At 42.3% G+C, this 21974-nt stretch overlaps 1 protein-coding gene across 2 annotated transcripts in view; it reads left to right on the top strand.

Annotated features, from left to right (window-relative positions):
- The first annotated feature begins 395 nt into the window (after positions 1-395).
- The window catches only part of LOC149780698 (uncharacterized), a 57950-nt gene continuing 36371 nt past the window's right edge, over positions 396-21974 (top strand). Inside the window, exon 1 of one of the 2 annotated variants that reach the window (XM_089936404.1) lies at positions 396-541. The gene's annotated coding sequence lies outside the window, so the exon portion shown is untranslated. Of the gene's footprint in view, positions 542-20567; positions 20706-21974 lie in introns of those variants that run through there. The other variant, XM_089936403.1, reaches the window with a different exon arrangement.

The raw sequence follows: 21974 nt of genomic DNA, 5'->3' as shown, positions 1-21974 counted from the left end.
TTATCTATACATTAACACTTTGATAACCGGTAATATTCATCTCCAGTATATTAGCAGAATATTTTCTTTTCTGTTCTTATAAAACGTTATCATCCCTTTGCTGTCAATGATCTCTTTGATATAAGCTCCAGAGAAGAAGAATTGGGACCAAACGTAATGCACTACAGTAATTATTTTTAAATAATAATGATGATAGAGTTGTTGGAGTTTATTTCTATTTGCAGGGAGAAATGTGTGTATACTGAATTTTAATGTAGCCGTAACAATTTAGCCGTCAGGTCGCTACCATGTCTGCAGTGTTGGCAGTTTATAGTGATGTCTATCACTGGGACATCATGCCGCAGATATGTAGCATGATGTCCCACCCAGTCACATTATCCTGGCACTGTCTTAACACTAACCTTGTAATGCTCAACGCCTAGCGTGGCATCCATTAATACCATTATTATAAGTCTTTGGTATTACTCTGCTGGGGTTCTAATCCACGACCTCCTCCATCAGAGGCGGACGCTCTTACTACCGGAGCTGTCTGCAAGGCCAAGTAAGTAAATGTTAAGCAGGAGTAATACGTAACACCACAGAAAGTAACAGTACTAGAAGAATACGGCGTGACTCAAGAGTTGAAGATAAGTACGCGCTAGGGATCATACCATACATTTTACCTTATCAAGTATTCAAAACATATATAAGATAAGAGAATATAATGATTAACGAGACTTGTTTGCAATTTATGAATTTACAACTGTCAATTAACAGGCCTACCAACAGTGCCAATACGTCAGGTATTTCTGCATACTTATATGATCTTTGTGTTCCTTTGATATGTATGTTCTGTAGAAATTCATAACAGTGTAAATTACCTCCCCCCTCTCCCCACCCATCTCCAAGATAAATATTGCCCATGCGTTCACTATACGCTCGCTGGACAGCATGTATGATTATCAGGTACACCACTTGATACTTTAAGTATCGATCTATTCTTTCTCATGCTTTGACAGGTTTACAAAATTCGGTTACGTTTCAAAAGCCATGGTTGGACACGCATTATGATATAATTATGTGAAATAATGTCAGTACTAGCCTAATTAAAATGAAACGCATTTTGTTGGCATGTGAGCAAGTTCTGTGTAAAATAATCACAACTAGAACTTAATTCAAAATTAAAAATGCACCATGAGGTACCCGTTTCTATCCAGGTATAAATAAGGATGAACTCGTTCAAACACAATATGAATGTATTCAATAAATAAAGGGATATCATATTTCCATGTAAGGAAAGTTTTTCAATTTCAGCTCATTTTATCTCTGCCGGATACATAATCGGCACCCTATCCAGATATATCGTTGGGGCGTGGGAGAGGGTCAGATGGAATACATCCAAGTAAGCGAGATGTTTAATGAAAGGAATCACCGGTGTTGTCATAAGCGGAAAAGTCACAAAAATCTACTTCATTATTATCGTTTAAAGGGCATAATTGTAACCATCTAACATTAAATAAAATTTATTTCATGAAACGTTACGATTGCATTGCACTTTTGGAGGCTTGGGGTGGAGAACATATGCTGTCTCCGGTCCATTCCCTGAGATGCGCCCAGAAAAGGGTGTTTTCTTCAGAAGTGTGAAGTTGTCTAGAGACAGTCAGATTACATATCAAACTGTCCTCAGATGATCCCTCTCATATAGTGTATATTTCCATTTGAAGGTCGTATAATCGCTATACTTCCTGCTCTTAATTCAAAAGGTTTATAAAAAACAACCATAACATCATGTATAATTGAATAGTCTTGTTCAATATCACGACACTTTCCAACGCACATGCGCAATTGATGAGTTTTGCAAGATACGTTTATAATCAGATGATAATCGAATGTGCGGTCGAAACTAATTTAACCCATATCTCTGTAGAAACATTTGAAATTCACACACACACACACACACACACACACACCACACACACACACACACACACACACACACCACACACACACACACACACACACACACACACTGGTATAACCGGAAACATCCTAATAGAAAGCGTTTAAGGGTTGAAAAAAGAGGTGTTGGTGTTGTTTTGGTTTTTATGCCATTTCTCAGCGTAAGATAGGCTATATAAAGCAGCAAGTATAACTGGTGGCTGAAGAACTGGGGGCAGGGGGGGGGGGAGGGGGGTTCGGTGGATAGGTGGAAGGCTAACCACACCGTTATATACGATAGCTAACAGACGCCAACAATGATTGTAATTTTTTCTACTTGACACACGTGCTGACTTTTAAAAGGAAAGGATCAATTATCCAAATAAAAAAGAAAATATAGATACATCCAAAGATTTAAATTGTATGCAGGAAAATGTAATAAATATTATTTGTAAATTGTTATTGGTTCCAAGTACTAATTGTTTCATGGATATATTTGTTTTGCAACATATTTGAATTTCAGTTTCCTGTTTCAAGCAGTATGAAAACACCCGGCAAAGTTGACAATATTCTGCAAAATCATGATAACATTAACTTATATAAGCAAAGTTACAAAACAATATTGCCTCTATGACATATTTTACTATTGCAGACTGGAAGTGGGGTCAAATTCGATGACATTATTTACACATGTCAGTAGTAAATGGGGCCACATTAGGGACAATGGGACTTAGCATTAAAAACACCCCTGGGCCACTTTAGGGACACTGGAAATTTAACATGGAGAAAAACGCTGGGCCACTTTAGGGACAATGGGAATTTAACATAGAGTTTGGGTCTGTCTAGGGACAAGGGAAATTAACATGGGAATAGAGTTTGGGTTTGTCTAGGGACAAGGGGAATTGAATATGGGATTTTTTTATTTTTTTTTTTTAAAAAGTTTTTTTAAATTTAAATTTAAAGTTAAATTTAAAAAATGGTAGGCAATGGAAAGGTTATCTCTTTTAGAGAAATATGGCTGGCCCTGAAAAGGGCCTTTGGGTTTTCTTCTTCTTCTTCTTCTGCTTCTAATTTCTTCTTTTTCTCCACCAAGTTCTTATTTTATCTCCTACACTCTTTCTCTTCTTCTCTTTCTTTTTTTTCTCCTGCTCTTCTTTCTTCTTCTCTTCCTCCTCTTCTTTCTTCCTCTTCTCATTTTCTTCTTCTTTTTCAATTTTTTCGTTCCATTTGCTTATTCTTATTCTTTTCTCTTCATCCTCCTTCTCCTCCTTTATCTCTTTCATGACACCACTAATCTTGTCCTTTACCTTTTTTAAGTTATTAATTTCCATCTTTACACGATGGGGACTATAGGAATAATGGTCTTCAACGAGTCTTATTAACATCTGTTCCATCATTCCTAAGTTGTCTAAAACGTCTTGCAATGTTTGTATTTTGTCCATTTGGTTAGAAGCCATCTTCTTTGTAGAATGGTTTGAACGACGAATACTGTGGGTTCTTATAATGAAAGCGCGGACGTGAAGGAAAACATCCCCCTACTTTTCTCATTTCATATAATAAAACCCAAACTATACTCTCCACATACGCTAAGAAACAATAAACAAAATCCATAATCTACTATCCACACAATCGTACGTGAGCGGTTACAAAACCCAAACTATACTCTCCACATACGCTAAGAAACAATAAACAAAATCCATAATCTACTATCCGCACAATCGTACGTGAGCGGTTACAAAACCCAAACTTTACTCTCCACATACGCTAAGAAACAATAAACAAAATCCATAATCTACTATCCACACAATCGTACGTGAGCGGTTACATAACCCAAACTATACTCTCCACATACGCTAAGAAACAATAAACAAAATCCATAATCTACTATCCACACAATCGTACGTGAGCGGTTACAAAACCCAAACTATACTCTCCACATACGCTAAGAAACAATAAACAAAATCCATAATCTACTATCCACACAATCGTACCTGAGCGGTTACAAAACCCAAACTATACTCTCCACATACGCTAAGAAACAATAAACAAAATCCATAATCTACTATCCACACAATCGTACGTGAGCGGTTACAAAACCCTAACTATACTCTTCACATACGCTAAGAAACAATAAAGAAACCCATAATCTACTATTCACACAAACATACCTTAGCTCTTACAAGCACCAACACACAAACACATACCCTCACACTATCTTAGAAAAGAGTTAGTGTTTATATTCACAATACTCTACCTACACATTGGCAAATTTATGGTTATTTCTTTTCTAGAGTATTGGGTAGCCCTGAAAAGGGCTGTTTTTTTTTTAACTTCATGGACACCTGGTTAATGGTGGCACCTTCCAGGCCTGGCGCCGCATACACATCTTATCCCCCAGTTACTTTTAACTTTTTGGGGGGAGAGAGCAGAGGCAGGATATGTGGCTTCAGAATCCCAATTTTCGGTTTCTGGGATTCTGAAATTTCTTCTTCTTCTCTCCTTTTCCTCCTCCTCCTCCTCCTCTTCTTTGTATCTTCTCTCTTCCTCTTTGTATCTTCTTTCCTCTTCTTCTTTGTTTCTTCTTTCCTCCTCCTCTCTTATCCTTCCCTCCTCCACAATGGCTTCCACGGCCAGTTCATTTAATATGCGCCTGGCATATTCCAGATGCACATGAAGTTCCAACAGTTTCTCTAGTCTCGTGTTCATTTTTGGTGTTGATCAATCAACAAGGGTAGTTGGACTGCCGAACGAGTTTCAATTTATAGTGAAAGCGCGGACGTGAAGGAAAACATCCCCTAGAAACATAAAATTGATCTTACCTACATCATGACCAATAAACAACAACGCGCGGACCTAAAAGAAACACTCACTCACTTTTTATGCTACCCATCACTATTTTAAAATTTTTTATAAATCACTTTAACAGACTATCCACATACGCAAAGCAATCCAATCTAACCCCAAATTTACACCTCAAACACCAAAAAAAAAAGACATCATTTTAATCTACTATCCATACCAACTTACTTAACCACTTACAAACACAAACACACAAACACATACCCTCACATTTTTTTAAAAAAGAGTTAGTGTTTATTTTCACACTACTCTACCTACACACATTGGCAAATGGATTGTTATTTCTTTTCTAGAGTATTGGGTAGCCATGAAAAGGGCTGTTTTTTTGTTTGCTATGGCATTCTTTTTTAGTTTCTAAGAATGCGATGTCCTCTGAGGATAGACTTTCTGGCGATAGGTCTGCTTCTTCGAAAAGAGAAGAAGAACTCTTTGGTGTCGATACCACAATCGACAAAGTCTCTGTCAGCTTCAGGTTGCTGCTGCTGTTGTTTTTGTTGCTGCTGTTGCTGCTGTATCTGAAGTCTGTACTTCTCTGTCCATTCTTCTTTTTCCCTGTTGATTTCTTCTCTGAAGAGCTCTTCTGTCAGGTGATTTTTAACATTCTCACATTCTCTATTTCTTCTGGCTTCGGTATCAGACTGTGTCTGACCCTATGCAAATTCACGAAGGCTTCGTTGAGCTTAGCTAGTTTGGAGCACATCTTCGTAGGAGGATGAGTCGACAATGGATGGTTAGACTGGAAACAACCCCGGTTCTTAAAGTCAAAGCGCGGACGTGAAGGAAAACATCCCCCACACGGTTTTTGAGTCGCAACGTTTAGTGAGTGTCATGAGAGGAATAGTAAGAAATGAAAGAGCATCAATCCAACATTCTTATAGCTAAACAAAAGACAAAGGCATTTTTTTCAAAACACAACATTTTTTATTCAAAAATCACTTAACACTAAACAACAACTCTAACATTTTTAACAATAATCCAACAATATAACATCAAACAATTTTTCAAAACACATTTTTTATTCAAAAATCACTTAACACTAAACAACAACAACTCTAACATTTTTTAACAATAATCCAACACTAAAAGTTTCTCCACTAGGTAAAGAGGGATAACAGTCTTCCATGGTTTCTAGTAATCTAGGATGACTTCTCTCAAACTGTTGATTTCTATGGTATTATCGAATTCTGCATACAGGATGACGTTCACCGTTTCATCAGGGTCTCGGTCTTTAAACTGAATTTCCACACGAATCCGGCCGGATTTTATAGGGTGGAAATGTCCCTCGTCGCTGCCTTGGTCTGGAGTGAAATCGAAAGCCCACAAAGCGTAGCCTCCTGCATAATCCTCGTACGTAATACCGTGACTGGTATTGGTTCCTAACTGTCCGGTGGCTTCGTACAGGGACAAGTACGATCTCAAGTAATTCTTCTTGGTAAAGTCAGGTTCGAAAGGTCGGGTACACAAGGTCTTGCCATTGCGACTGACTTCGATTTTGGACACGCCAAAGTGTTGAAAGTAGAAAGGATTTTTTTCGGCAGCTCCGTTGAAGGCTGTATTCTCGACGATACCAACGATCAAACGTTTGGGTAACTGTCCTTGGAACAGATGATCTTCGATCATGGATCGCTGTCCCTTGGGAATGGTGAAGGTTTTCACTTCCACGCGTCGTATGGGATACTTGGCGGTCGTTCTGCTCAACGTCTGACTGATGTCGTTTCCCACTTTAGGTAACACTTCCACACGGCGTACGTAGAGTCTGGCTTCTAGGATTTTGGTTTTGTAACCGTCACTATCAGCCATCAAATGGAAAGCGGCACTGCTACGATTCAGTCTCAGGCGGACATCCACCCCGTTCAGCAAATACTTTTCTTGCAACCACATGTCCAAATGCAAACGATCCATCAGTTCTAAACTTGTGTCGGCTCCCGTGATTCTCTTTCTTCGTTCTACAAATCCATCATTGTTGTCTTTCTTTTCATCAGTTTCCAATATTTCAAACTTGGTAGGTTCGTCAGCTTCCCATACCACACAGGCATTGAGATGAGTGTTCTTGGCATCTATTCCGTACGTCAAGAGATTTTCCAGGTAGGCACGATAAGGGTAAGTATCCATGCTGCTACTGACCAGTTTGTTATTCAAGTACAAGTCCACTCCACTGAACAAGGAATGCATGAAATTGTTGACGGGAGCTACTGCTTCATCGTCTATAGCACCTCCAGTCTTATCTAGAATTTTGACTTTCAGGTACAAGTAACTGCTATTCAGATCGATGTAATCTTCGGGCTGTCCTTTGATTTCAAACTCGATGGGAGCGGAATCGGTCAGTGAGGAGACGGGGTGAAATTCCACCCACTGGGATTCTTGCATCGTCATCATCGTGGGGGGCATGGCAAACAGATCCAGTTCCGTCTTGGAACAAGCGCAAGATTCTCGGTGCATCATTTTTTTTGTCTCTTTTCTCAATAATCGCAAACGTCTAAGTCTCGAACGGTTCTTCTTTTCTTGGCCTTTCTAGCTTGAAGTCTGGTGAAAGGGTGTTTTCTTCGTCGTCTCTTTCTGCCTTGTCCTTGCTGAATGCCTGACTCAGTAGCGTGCAGGGCATTTATAGGTGTTTCTCGGTGACCCAAAATGTCTTTGCCCGTTTGCAGCAAGACATTTTTGCCTGCCCTCATGAAGGCTTCTTTAGGGTTTTGTTTGTCGATGATGACATTTTGGAGAAACTCTTTGCCTTGCGTCAGTGCCGCATCTTTCAAGGCGTGCAATCCGCGTGTCACCATCGGTTTCAACACCGGGGCCACCGAACGAAAGGCCGATTTTAACATGTCTCCTAAACCGTGTCCTCGCTGTCGAGCAACCTCTCGGTACACTGGATACATGACTTACAAATCGTGAGAAAACCGTTTTCGAAAATGGAGTTTCACCGTGACTTTTCCTTTGGTGAATGGAATATTTTGTCCCAAATCTCCTTTTATAGTAATGTTGACCGTGTCCAAATACGACTTACTGACAGGCAAATAGTGAGGATGGACAAATTCGCGGTGGACGTGGTAAGTGTTTCCACCTTGCTCGTCAGTGTTCGTGGCAGAATCTACTTTGAAAGGAATGACACGCAGTAACGGTACGGAGGTGTGTCCCACCACGTTGTACTCCACCATATCGGAGTACACAAACATCAAATTCAGTCCTTGGTTCAGTTCTACCGGGGCACGAAATAACTTGCTAAAAGACTCGTTGTCGTAAACGATGGGTAATTCGTTTTTCTTGATCATGGTCTTTCTCATGTCCATGTCTCCGCCCAACATGTCAAACAATTCAGGACAAAATAAAATGGACAGGATTTTACTTCGTTCAAATTTCATCAAGAAGCGACGAGCTGCTTTGTGGTACTCCATGGTGACATTTTTGTTGACATGCTCCAAAGCTTTCAGAAACACGACATTAAACCTGGAGGTTATGGTGCTGACCAAATGTTGACCACTAAAATAATAGCCTGGGGGAATGAACAAGTGATAGGTGGTGTACTTTTGTGTACGGGTTTTCTTGTCATATTTGACATTGCTATCCATCCACTGTTGCATTTGCTCGTCATGAACTTCCACGTCAAAAAAATTTTGATTGGGAAGGACATTGAGGACTTGGGTCGGGTGAATCATTTCTACTAAAGCCACTTCCCAATGGGCTTCGTGATCTAACTGGATGGCCTGAGGTAATTTGGCCGTGTAACAGCACAACGTGTTCTTGGGAAACACCTCCATGGAACTGTCACTGGGTAAAGTTAAGTAAAATTGGTTTTGGTGACTCATAATTCCAGAGTTCTGTGGCTGTCCGAGGGGTTACTGGACGTCAGAGGCGTGTCTCCGTCTAAAATGGGGTTCTGGTTGTGATTGAAGTGGTGACTGGCACTGGCACTGGACACAAGGTTCCCGGGGTTCCCGTTCGAGGTGAATTTCAGGGAGGGATTAGGAAGCAGGTAACCGATGCAACTGCTCAATAAAATGGTCCACAATTGTTTGTCTCCTTGTTGCAAACTCAAATTGGCGATGGCTGCCCCGATGACACAATACACCACGAAGATTTGGCAGAAAAAGACGATTTGCGTTTTAGGCACACGTTCTCCACACCACACCCACAAGGGTTGTTTTTGTAAATCTTGCACAGAAGAACTGGGTGAAGGAGGAGTGGTCGACGTAGCTGCGTGTGATGTGTGAAAGGGCATGATGGTCACTTCTTTTTATAGTCGATGACTTGCGAAGCGTCGATCCAAGAATCACAACTGGGCGGATATCCTTTCCAACGTACTTTGACTTCTTTGACACGTCGTTTGCCCACTTTACGGGTTCTGCGTTCGAGAATGCTTTCGATGTCGTACACGTCGTCTTCTTTTTTGGTGACACGTTGTAACTCGGGCAAATAAAACGTTCCTTTGAGCACTTCTCCGTTCATGTCTTCCAATTTATAGACGGCAGGATGACGGCCATGCACTCGTCCAGTGACGCGAAACAATTCGGTCGTCCAGTTAGGTAAGTAACCTTTGTCGAAAGTGCGTTTGGTTTTGCCAATGCGCACCCAATCTCCTACGGCCAACTCTCCACTTTTCTTGGGGACAGCCCTCGTCGGGACGTACCAAACAGGCGCTCAAACACCAACACTTCGTTGTCGGGAGTCACGTCTTGCGGGGCACGTCCGATGCTTCGATGGTAAGATTGGTTGTACGCTTGCACCAGGTGTGGTAAGATGTCGATGTACTTCAGAGTGTGGTGATGCGTAAAATATTTCCACATGCGTTCTTTCAAAGTGCGTTGAAAACGTTCCACGATGCTGGCTTTGGTTTCGGGATTCTCGGTGGTAAAAAAATGAATGTCACGTTTCTTTAATTCTTTTTGGAAAGCTTGGTTCAGAAATTCGGTGCCTTTGTCCGTTTGCCATCGAAGAGGGTGACGACCGCTTTGTTTCAACACCCGTTGCAGGGCTCGCACTAACTCGCTACTCGATTTGGAAGTCAAGGGCACGACCCAGGCAAATTTGGAAAAGACGTCGATAACACAAAACAAATATTTGTAGCCACGATTGTAGCTGGCCAAATGATAGACATCGGTTAAATCGGCTTGCCATTGATGATCGATGCCTTCCACTCGGGTGCGACTTCTGGCAAACTTGCGTCGAATGGGTTTGTGTAAAGTGTAGGTAGCTTGTTCTTGTAACCATCGTTGCACTTGAGGTAAACGGAGACTTTTCAGTCGCGTTTTGGCAGCACGATACAATTTTTGAACTCCTGCGTAACCTGCAGGATGGGAGGGATCGTAGTAAATGCTGGCTAAGACTTTTTCCATTTTTTTTGTGTTGGTTGGTGTGTTAATAAGACACCCACTCTTGGAGGATGCTACTCTTTTTCTCTTGGGCTATTTTCTTGGATTGCAATGCTTTGCGTGTGCGGCCGGCAATAGGTGTCGAAGAGGAGGATGTCTGAGCGGGGGATATCGGTTCTTGTTTCACTTCTGTCTTCACTTTCTTTTTCTCTTGTGATGGAGAAGGGGTGGCCATCATCTTTTTAATCCATCCAATTCTGGAGGTAGATGGTGTTGTTAACTTGCGTACTTTTTCTGGTGGAGTTTGAAACCCTTCCTCTTCTTCTTCTCCTTTTTCTGTCTTGCTCACTGGTACTGGTGGTACTGGTACTGGTGATGGTGCTGGACTTTTCATCAAGGTCTTAAAATCTTTCAGAGTGGGTAGAGCTGTTTCGTCTAAAGCTTTCTGGTGAAAGAGTTGCAGTCGTTGCAAGAGTTGACCGTACTTTTGCGATTTTTCTGTTTCGGACAAATCTTGGCGATCCATCAAGGATTGCAATTCGTGTTGTAACTGGGACATCTGGCTCAAATTGGGATTGGGAGGGAAATGCGGGGTGCGTTGTTCTTGCCACCGATGGTATTCCCTCCATCGTTTGTAAGGCACTAAAGCTAGTTTTCGTCCTTCCATGGGGTTGTCAGGGGTCGATTCTGAGATCTTGGGACTTCCGAGGGCCTTTTTATCTTGCTCCCACCAGTCCTCCCAACATGGTTCCCAAGACTCCTTTCAGTATGGGACCTTACAAGAGAGGCAAAATGCCTCCACGTTGGACCAACATCTTCTTTTTTTGACGAATGGGAATTTTCTTTCGAACCATTTGGCGAAGAACGTGACGATGCTTGCTTAAGCATTGTTTCTGGTGTTTGGACAAAGTGATCGTGCCTCTCAAAACGTTCAAACAACATTCGCACACGGTATCGATGACCTCTTTGGAGGCTGTTTGAATGAGTTTTTTTCGTAGGGGTGGAGAAGCTTTGGACAGGACAGATAACATGTCCCCATGTTTGGCTAAACGTGGTGGCAGTCCTTTCCTTTTCTTTCCTTGGGGTTTTCTGGAGGGTGACATCTTTGAGTCTTCAGGAGCACCAAAAAAAAAAACCACTGATACCCTACTTGGTCACAGGCCTTTTTTATACTGGAACGCGTCGCCACTGATTGTCTTTACGTCGTATCAGTTTGAGGACAGGCATGACACGTCGTGCAGGGGTACGCAACGGACTAAATCGAGCCAGTTCTTGCTTGGACAAATCCAGTAAACTTTGTAACATGCCCGATCTTTCATGGACTTTGATTTTGGGAGAAGGTACTTTGTGAGCAGCAGCCACTGCCACTAAATTGGAGGGTCCTGCCACTGGGGAAGTTCTTTTGGGGGTCATCAACGGACAAGTTCTTGGTGTAATCAACGTTTCCAAGTACTCTTCAGTTCCTGGTGTCATCAACGGAGAAGTGGACAAACGTGAGGATGCCGGAGACGCAGTCACTGCCGTGGCAGATCGTGGTTTGCGAGTGTAAGGTTGCGTCCTGGCCGAAGTGCCTCTCTTGCGACTAGGTTTCTTCTGTGGACTTTTCTTTTTCTGGGGACTTTTTCTCTGTTTCTTTTTCTGGGGGCTTCTTTTCTTTTTCCGGGGTGGTGGTGTCTGGTCAGAGGAGGGTCCTGCCACTGGAGAAGTTCTCCTTGGGGACCTGGTCTTTTTCTTCTTGGGGCTTCGTTGGACTTTTGTCTTGGGTATAACTTTGGGGGCATTAGGATCCCATCTTAAGAGTGAGCGAATGATGACCCCTCCTAGAGTACCGCTCCCTCCAGGTTTCAAAATGATTTGTTTTTTGGTTTGAGTGTCGATGCGGGGATCGGCCAGTTGGACCAAAGCGACTCTGTTTCGATCAAAAAAGCGTTTGGTTTGATGAGGAATCTGAATGATTCCTTGGAGTAATTGACGCGCCGTCACCGTGAAGCATCGTAAGACTTCTTTGAGACTAGCTTCTAAGACACGAGCTCGTGTTTGTGGATCTTTTTCTCGACTGATGCCATACAAGGCACGAATCAATTTGACGGGAAGATGCGACTGAAGGGACGTAATGTTCACACTGTGTGAGACAGACGAAAAAGGGTCTGAGGTTTTTATAGATTTTTTTTATGGGGAGTGAAATTAAGTCGAGGACGGAGACGTGTACAGGACAGGCCCTCCGTCTTGGCAACAGTGGTGAAACAAGTGGGTACGAAATCGCAAATCCTCGGGAGTCGTAGGTTTCAAATCGACGAGTAAATAGGCGTGTGGCGTTTGAGTGGCATCGTCGTACGCCTGAGTCAGCCAAGGCGTTCCTAACTGTTTGGCTAAGACTTGCACTTGCGATTTATCTCGAGGGCTTTTAAACAAGACCACGTAATGCGCATTGAGACTGATGGTGCGATGGGCTTTACTTTGTCGAAACAAATTTTGAGTGATGTAAACGACACTGGCATTACGGTGATGCCCTTTGCGCGTGAACCACAGTTTAATTTCTTCTTCGTCTTCTCCTAACATGTCGTCGAAAATGACCAAATGGGTTTGACGGGAGTCAGAGACGATGCCGTCGTCTTCTTTAGGAATGCCTTCCACAAACACGATGGAATCGCCTTGACTTTCTCGCAAGAGGTTGTACGCCGATTGCCACTCTTTGTAAGACCACACGATCCGTTGAGGGGGTCGATCGATCAAATGATGTTTATGTTCGATCAAACGTTTGACGAATTCGGTTTTGCCTGAACCGCTAGGTCCAGCAATGAGCATGTTAAAGGGATGGCGAAGATACAAAGCCTCTCAACTGGCACGATCTAAGTGTTCGTCGATGACTTTGACAGTAGAGGAAGAGGGAGCAGAGACAGCAGAGGTAGCCATAGTGTGAGAAATGTCACTTGTGACACGAAAAACAAACAAGACAAGAGTTTATATACTTTTTTTCAGAACACGTTTATTGAATGTTTTTTTTTCAAACATGAATACGAAAGACAAAAATACATAAAAGCCAAAGGCTTAAGTACAAGAATAAAAGGCACATGATAACCATGAACGTGGAATAAAAACAAGTGTCTGTACAACAACCACATGTTTTGGGTAAAGTTCTAACCAGTTCTATAGTAGGGGGTAAGGTCACACAAGTGTCCTCCCGAAAGGGTCTTTCAGGCCTGTCCACGACAGTCCTGTCCTGGGTGACGGGTTCTTCTGGCACCGTCACTAACACGGGTTGAGAAGTAACTTTTTTCCTTGAATAACTCTCGTGCATACTGGGCCACCTCTTGTGTCCAAGCCTCAAAACCCTGGTCTCGATGATGTCCAACATTTGACTCCTAACCAATCTGGTTTCTTCTTCGTCAACGACATGGTAAGTTACTTCAATGAACAATGAACTATCGATCTTGCCTAGGGTTCCTTTTTATATACAGACCAATACCGACGTGACCGTACGGTAAGGTGAAGTGATTGGGAAGTCGCACTCGCTTCTGGTATACAATTTGATAGACTTTTTCCAAGGGTCGACTGACGATGTGGTGAGTGGGTAAACGTACAATCTTGTTCGGTTGATAGGTGGTCACTTTAAAGTTTCCATCCTCTCCCGATTGCAAGGCTTCTTTCAATAACCCAAAGTTGACCACTCGACTGGTACGATGATTCAGAGTCAGTCGTTTCACTTTGCACGTCGTGTGCACTTCTCCTTGTTTGTCCCGGTATTCGTAGCCGTAATTTTTGGGGCCACCACTGACGAAACTTAGAATCTTGTCGTCGGGATGGTCGTCTGTCCAGGCTCCTAAACGGTCTCCTTCGATGTCAGGGTGCTGTTGACTCGGGTGATGGATGTAAATGCAACTGTCCGTGTCAAAGTACAGGACGCGTTCTTCTAACAGTTGTAAAGCTTCGTACAATTTTAAGCGAGCATGAGCTGTCACGTAAGCCGCAATGATGACATTTCCAAAAGGGTCGTCTTGTACAAAGTCCAGATCTTCTTCGTAATTTACCAAGATCAAATCCTCTCGAACGACGTCCACGTGTTTCATGTATTTGGTTTTGTCGTGAATCATCTGGAAGTAGCGGGAAGGTTCTGTCAAATATTCCGTCTTGGGTAAACACGGTCGTTGTGCCATTTTACCCCACAAGCAATTTAACATCACTTTGGCAAACGATCGTCTGCCTATGTTTTTCTCGATGGGGTCTAAAGTGATGCCTTCTTGTTCGTAGTATTTCTCTTTGAATTGTATTTGGTCTTCGGGAGTGTGACACCAGGAAGGATAGCCGCTGGCTTCTTGTTTCAGTTTCAAAAAGGCATCCACGTAGTCGGCGAAAATGCCTTTCTGAGTAGGGTCACCCTTGTGGTATTGTTGTGTCTTAGGAAAGTGACAAATTTCGTACACTTCTAACAGTTGGTATCCCATGTCCAGAGCTTTGAACAATTCTACGCTGACCCAGGTTCCCGTCAAGGCACGTTCTTCCTGGGTGTGATGGCAAGGCTGGTCTTGGTTGCACGTTTCGGCACAAGTACGGCACAAGGGAAACATCAGTTTGCCTTGACAATGGTGAGGTAAGACGGGATGGTATAGGTTCGTGGGCGGCAAAACTTTACACTTGATCAAGCCTTCGTATTGTCGAATGTTTTTCAGGTCGATGTGTTCCGTCAGCAATTGTGGGTGCCCTACAGGAAAGCGACAATATTTGCACACGTAGGGATACAGCGAACACACGTCCAAGTATTTGATTTCTTCTCCTTTCTCTTCGTCGGCTTGGTACAGCAAACAGGTGGCATTGGTCCTTCCTCCGTACAAACTATCCCTCGGGTTCAGCGGGTCCATGAACTGGTAACTTTCCACGAGGCGTTTAAACTCGGGATCGGTTCTCATACGGTGATCGTACTCGTGTTCCCACATTTCCACCACTTGGTATCCTTGCTGTTCTAACTTTAGGCGTCGCTGACAAGTGTCCTGGTATAAGTCTTCCATGGTCCGTTGTAAAAACTGATTTTTAGTGTCACGGTCAGGGTAACAAACGGGACATCCGTGAAATAAGCAACCGTTAAACTCGTACACGATCTTGGGGTTTTCTAAGTCCCAGCCATCGACCGAATACGTTCCGATGGTCTTTTCGGCTCCTCCGTTGCGGGCATGCTGAATCCATTTATCTTCCTTGTCGCACAAGTAATGTAACCAACGTAGGGCTTTGACCGAGTATTGACGCTTGACATAGTGGGTCGTTTGAGGACTGATGACAGCCACAGTGTTTTCAGGCATGAATCGTTGTCGATACACTAAGGAACACGCTTTGGCAATGGTGCAAGCTTCTTTCAAAGGATCGACCCCTCCGTGTTCCATGAACAGTTCTCGAAATTTTCCACAGCAACGCCGTAAAATGTCCACGTCGAAACGACAATACTTTAGCATTTCTTCCTGAAAGTCGAAAGGGTCCGAGGCGTGAGCTTGGTACCAAGCGTAGAAAGCTTCTCGTTGTTCGGTACGCATGTTGTCGGGGTCGTAATAGTGAGCCTCAGGTAAATGGGGTAGAACGGCATGTTCATTGGCTTCCGTATTGAAAAAGTGAGGAAAGTACCCTTTAGCCATTTCTGTCATTCCAAACGTTTTAGGCATTCGACTCAAAGGCATGGCCAAGTAACTCATCGAATCTTTAAACTGCACTTGTCCCACTTGCATGAAAATGATTTTGGCTCCGTTCAAAGTCACTTTAGGACGCTCGGTGCCTTGTTCCGTATAGTATCTGAGAAGAAACTGTCCATCGTATCCGGTGAAATTGTGAGCCATCACCGTGGCATGACGATGACAATCTCCGTAACGTTCGATGTCCTCTTGGCTCCACGTCTTGTCGATGGGGTCTAAGACCCATCGAGCGAAATCGGCTAACGTGTTCGATCCCCGAAAGATTTTTTCACGTCCTCCAGGAATCTTGCTGCAGTGACTGAAGATAGGTTCTTGAATGCACTTCTCGCACGCTCGATGATCCACGCAGAAATTAGGGATGCGAATGCCGGTCTCTTGCATGCATTCGAAATCGAAAAAGATGAAATTGCTTTTCTTCTTGTGACCGTCCTCTTTCTCTGGTGGGTGTTGGTATTTTTGCACGTAGCATTGGTGTTCCAAGTCGACGATGTGGTGACAAATGTGACATTTTTTCTTTCCTCGACATACGTGTGCCTTGGTACTGTTGGTACGTATGCCTTGTCTACACGTAGGGCACAATCTCAGGAGTTGACAAGCACATTTCTTCTGTGAACCTTGTGTTTTCAAATGTTGTTGGTAACAGGTAGGGCTGACAAACGTGCGCAGACAAGTCGAACAAGGCACTGGTTCTTCGCTCAGACAGGGTGGAGAGGCCCAACATCCTGGGCATTTCCATCCACAATGCTTGTGTTGCTCTCGATTGTTATAACCATAATCACATTTCTCACAGTAATATCTGTATCCCAGGAGTCCGGTGATAGTGGTAATGGTATCGAAATGGTCATCGTGATAATAAACATGAATGTATTTTCCGTCCTTAAAGTCTTGGCCTCGAAACAACAGAGGTCCGCGCATTTCTTGAGGGTGCACTTTCAAGGTGTAGCGTGGAGCTAGGGCATCTTGCAATTTTTGCATCTCAGGAATGCCACAGGGTGTGTCTTTGGACAGGCCAGCTTGTTGCAACAGGAGTTCTGCTTCGTTTCGTTGTTTGGTTCGGTTCGATTTTCGAATGTTCTCCCAGGTTCTTTTCCATTCTACCGTGTCGTTCTTGTTGGCATAGGTTCGTCCCACCACGATGGCACGGGCTAAGCACATCTGGTCTTGAGGGTTGTTAATTCGGACGAGACTCTTTTTGGTGTTGCGAAGGTCGTCCACCAATAACATCTTTTTGCGTCCTGTCCCTTGAGGAAGAGAGACGTGAGCCATTTTCAGTGTGGCTTTACCATCGGTGATGTCAAACTGGTCATTAGATTGTTGTACGTGTTGAATCTTGTCCATGACTTTGGAAGGGGTTAGTTCTGCGGGTCTGCTAAACTCGATCCAAACAGGGGATTTCAAACCGTCGTGATGTATGGATACTGTCAAGCGATCGTCTTCTTTGGGTTGACATTGTCGCTTGAGTGAGGTGAGCAAAGAATCCCACATCTCGGTGATAAACCTTTCTGCTTTCTCCAAGGGTACGTCGGCCTTGAAATCTTTAAACTTCACCGTGTAGGTGTAAGCCGTGGTTCTAAATTTTCTAGAGGAGCGCTTTTCCGTCTCTCGAATGGAATAGTACTTTTCAGGGTTGACTAAGGGTGGTGAACTTGGTTTAGAGGGTTCGGATTCTGGTTCACTCATGTCCTCTTCAAAATCACTGGCATGAATTTGTGCCAAGATTTCAGCCCTGGTACGAGGCGATAGATCACGTTTCTGCCTCTTACTTTCTTCTTCTTTCTTCTCGAATGAATAGGATCGTTTCATCTTGAGTGCAAAACGTCAAATGACTCAAGTTTAAACACGATAGACTAATTTATAGTCATGGCAGACCAGCGTATATAAAAGGGTGTGTGTCTTGTCCTTTCACTATTCATTTCACTCTCAAGCCGAGCACAACGATGGAAGAGACTAACCAAATCGAACGTTTCGTCAGAGCTTTGCGAGGGGTCATTAGAAAATTCTCTTCAGACCAGCCGACGGACTACTCTCCTTCCTTTCGAGATAAAAGTCAAGATACTTGCTATATCTGTAAGAAGAAAGGGCATTGGTCTTCAGAGTGTCCAGACCGTCAAAAAAAAAAAAAAACAGGGGCTAAAAAAGACAAAAGTCAAGATACCTGTTATTATTGTAAAGAAAAAGGACATTGGTCTCCAGATTGCCCAAAAAGGAAACAAGAGGAGTCAGAAGAAAAGAAGGATTCTTCAGAAGAAGAGAGGGATTCTTCGGAAGAAGAGAGGGATTCTTCGAAAGAAGAGAGGGATTCTTCAGAGGAAGAAAGAAGACAATTCTATTTAAAAGAAGCAAAGAAACAGGAGAAGAAAAGAAGAAGGGAAGAAAATGAGGAAAAAACGGTGAAGAAATTCAAAAAACAGAGAGACTAAACAAGGATAAAGAAGAAGTCAATGAACTTTTAATTAAAGTGTTCTGTGGTGAATTGTGAATTGGATTGTAAAAAATGGAGAAAAGAATACATGAATGATATAAGGTAAGTGTCTTTGAGTTTTGATTTTAAAATAAGAAGCTACACTCACGCACTCATACACAGACACGTACTATAAGGGTAAAAATGGGTTGTTGATTTGTTTTTTTTTTTGAGTTATTGGCAATTGAAATTGTATTTCTTTTCGAGAAATGTGGGTGGCCCTGAAAAGGGCCTTTTTATTTTGGTGTAGGGGTGAGTTTAACCAATCAACTTTAACTGCCTTAAGCCTTTGCCACGGCCGAGGCCTACTTCTGATGATTGGGTTGAAATCACTAAGGGTGGTACGATAGGCTTAGTCACAGGGTTGGCGTGTTTAGCTCGGGAAGGTCGTATTCTCTTCGGTCGTGATAAAGAAGTCTGATACATTTGTTTCAGACTTCTTAACTCCGCTAAAATGTCCAACAGTACCGTAGCCGTTTGATTTTCACCCTCTTGTTTCTTTGCTGCTACTTCTTCTTGCTGTTGTTGCTGTTGTTTTTTTCTTACCTCTTCTTGTTGCTGTTGCTGTTGCTGTAGGAGAAAAGCTTGTTCCGCTTCCTTTTGTCGTTGCATAAATTTCTCCAATTCTTCTTTCTGTCTCTGTCTAAAATTCTCCACTTGCGGTAATGAAGAAGGTAACGAAGGTTCCGGAACAAATTCTTGCGAGGTAAGAAAATCCACAAAATCCCAATGTACCTCTTCTGAAAGTAAGTCCGGGTTCCCTTGGGCAGTCTCCCCTGTTGGTGCACCCCAATGGATCGTTTTCTGAGTTTCCGTCATGTTGAATCACTGTCGCATAGATTGACTGCACACAAGCGCTAACGAATCTATATAGACCACGTGACGTCACAGACTGTTCTCTTCGGATTGGATGCGAGCTGACTGAATTTTGTAACGCGTGTTCGGATTGGTGAATGAATTCAATCCGTTTCAATCCTTCCTGTACCTATAAATAAGTTCACTGCATTGATTCACCTATTCTCGTCGCTTCAAGATGTGGACCACAGTTGAGTCATCCACCCTTGTGTCTTCCATGATGTTTAGGACGGACATGCTCATGTATGTCAGGTCCAAGTGGACTGTTGTTGATAGGACAGATACTAGTCAATGGATGAGGAGAGTTTACATAGAAAGACAAGGATGTCTCAAGAGGGTACTTGTGTATGGACCGGCAGTTAGAAGGAGTTTAAGAAGAAGAAGAAGAAGATGTGACAGATGCCATCTATGTTAATATTAATATTAACATAAACCCAAAGGCCCTTTTCAGGGCCAGCCATATTTCTCGAAAAGAGATAGCCTTTCCATTGCCTACCCTTTTTTAAATTTAAATTTAAATTTAAATTTAAAAAAAACTTTTTTTTAAAAAAAATAAAAAAATCCCATATTCAATTCCCCTTGTCCCTAGACAAACCCAAACTCTATTCCCATGTTAATTTCCCTTGTCCCTAGACAGACCCAAACTCTATGTTAAATTCCCTTGTCCCTAAAGTGGCCCAGCGTTTTTCTCCATGTTAAATTTCCAGTGTCCCTAAAGTGGCCCAGGGGTGTTTTTAATGCTAAGTCCCATTGTCCGTAATGTGGCCCCATTTACTACTCATGTCGGTTCAGTTTAGATACGACACTTAAAAAACCCTTTCAAAGCGACACACGTTTTGCTCGTTGTTCACATTATATTAATATGAATAAATTGCTCCAGATGGATTGAACACTTTTGATGTGTGTACCCTACCTGCTACTAATCATTGCCATGCTATGACAACGTACTCAATGCATGATACACTGCTAGGGTCTGTTATTCATAACCTTTTGGATACATTTACGTTGTCTAAATTATACAATGCAGTATTTTATTTTGATTACCGCTGTCATAACAATATTAATTCTCTCGTGGATGGGAACTACTTAAGTCTGGATGCCTTGGATTGTTATTTCCTTCAAAAATGGAGTTTGTAGTGGCGTGGCAAAATGTATCAGATGATTATGTGTGTGTGTGTGTGTGTGTGTGTGTGTGTGTGTGAGAGAGAGAGAGAGAGAGAGATGTCCAGTTGCTATTTTATGTATTTTTCGGGGGAAAACACAGCAATGCTATTGAAATAATCACATTACTGTCTGTCTCTTAATGAGACGTGAAATCATTTAGTTACAATTTGTTGTTTTCATCAAGATTTTCTCTGATCTGCGAAACTGTCGCAACAGACGAAGACCTTTGTAATCTATTCGGTGTTCTGTCCCCCTCGAGTTTTAAATGTTCCTGCTTGACTTCCTTTGTGGCGTGAAATCTACTGTCGCACCGCAGCTAGCTCTAGGTATGCACACGGTTCAGATAAGAGTATACACACTAATGGTACTGCGTCAGTCTTGTAGTTGGTATCACTACCCTTGATAGTGTACGTGTCGGTATATTTTTGGAAACAGAAGAAGAGGTATATGAGGACTAACTACACACACAAGGTGAGTTTTTCTACAAGGTACGGTTGATTCTGTGCGTAGGCCCCTATGCATGTTTTCCTGCAATCGTAGAACATATTCTTATAAATTTAAATTAGTCGGTTTAAAATATTGTGTAGCATAAAAAAATATCCCCATTCAATGCTACTGATTCTTTTGTACATAAATGCACACAATACACGTGTACATGAATGAGTGGTTTACATCATAAAATGAGCTGGCCGACCATCGTTGTCTTATGAGCTTTATATAACTGTGACGTGTGGGAGATGATGGTACTTTGAGGGAATATTATTTATAATTTTTTTCTTTGCCTTTTTTCTCTTTGGTCTTTTCTGTAAGGATAAGAACTCTTCAAGTTTAGACAGGTTCAGATCGCAGGTTCGAACCCTGCCACGTCATATCAAAGACTTTAAAAAATAGTACTTGCAGCTACCTCGCTTGCCACTCAGTATTAAGAGGTTAGTGTTAGGACTTGTTGTCGTCGTGTAAGAATAATGTGACCGGTTGGGATATGATGCTGCATGACTGCGGCATGATAACACTGTGCTAGACATCGCTATAAACTGCCACACTTCAAACATCGTAGCGATATGACTAAATTTGTTAAAACTACCTTAAAACTACACACACACACACACACACACACACACACTTATCACCTAATCACATTGAAATCAGCGACATGCATCAGAATCAATCTTTGACCAGCAGACTTTGTAGAATTAGCAAAGATGGTACATAAACTGTCGGAGTTCATAATATGTCCGTGTCTAGATTTGGATTTGAAACTCTTCAAATCCCGTGTACACAGTGACGTAACAAACGTGGTCACAGGTACAGTCGTTCTGTGGGGCCTGGCTGTCTTGGGGCCCGTGACAGTAACGTGGGAGGGTGGTACAAAAAGTTTGCTGTGGGGCCCGTGATGAAAAAGTTACGCTTCTGCGTATACATACATACAAATATTACTATTACAATTAAACTGATTTAGCTTTTTTTTGTTGTTGCACTCTGTTGATATATGTCACCACTACGGTTAATTAAATATAAATGAAGCATCCTCCATATTTTACTCTATTCAGTATCAATATTGTAGTGAATATATTCAGAAGTAAGAACAATATAGAGATTTTGAACATCTCTTATTCATTATTTAGCGCATTCTTTATCCTTTCAAAATTTTAGTTTGCCAGTTTATTACACAATGGATATCACAATAAATAGAAACATAAGTAGATTAATTTTGCTTATAAATAAAGTTTGACAAACAGA

The sequence above is a fragment of the Sinohyriopsis cumingii genome, chromosome 16, assembly GCF_028554795.1.
Source record: "Sinohyriopsis cumingii isolate HCF-2022 chromosome 16, ASM2855479v2, whole genome shotgun sequence".
Lineage (NCBI taxonomy): Eukaryota > Metazoa > Mollusca > Bivalvia > Unionida > Unionidae > Sinohyriopsis > Sinohyriopsis cumingii.
Note: the sequence above shows the minus strand (reverse complement) of the source record. Positions and strands in the feature narration are given on the sequence as shown.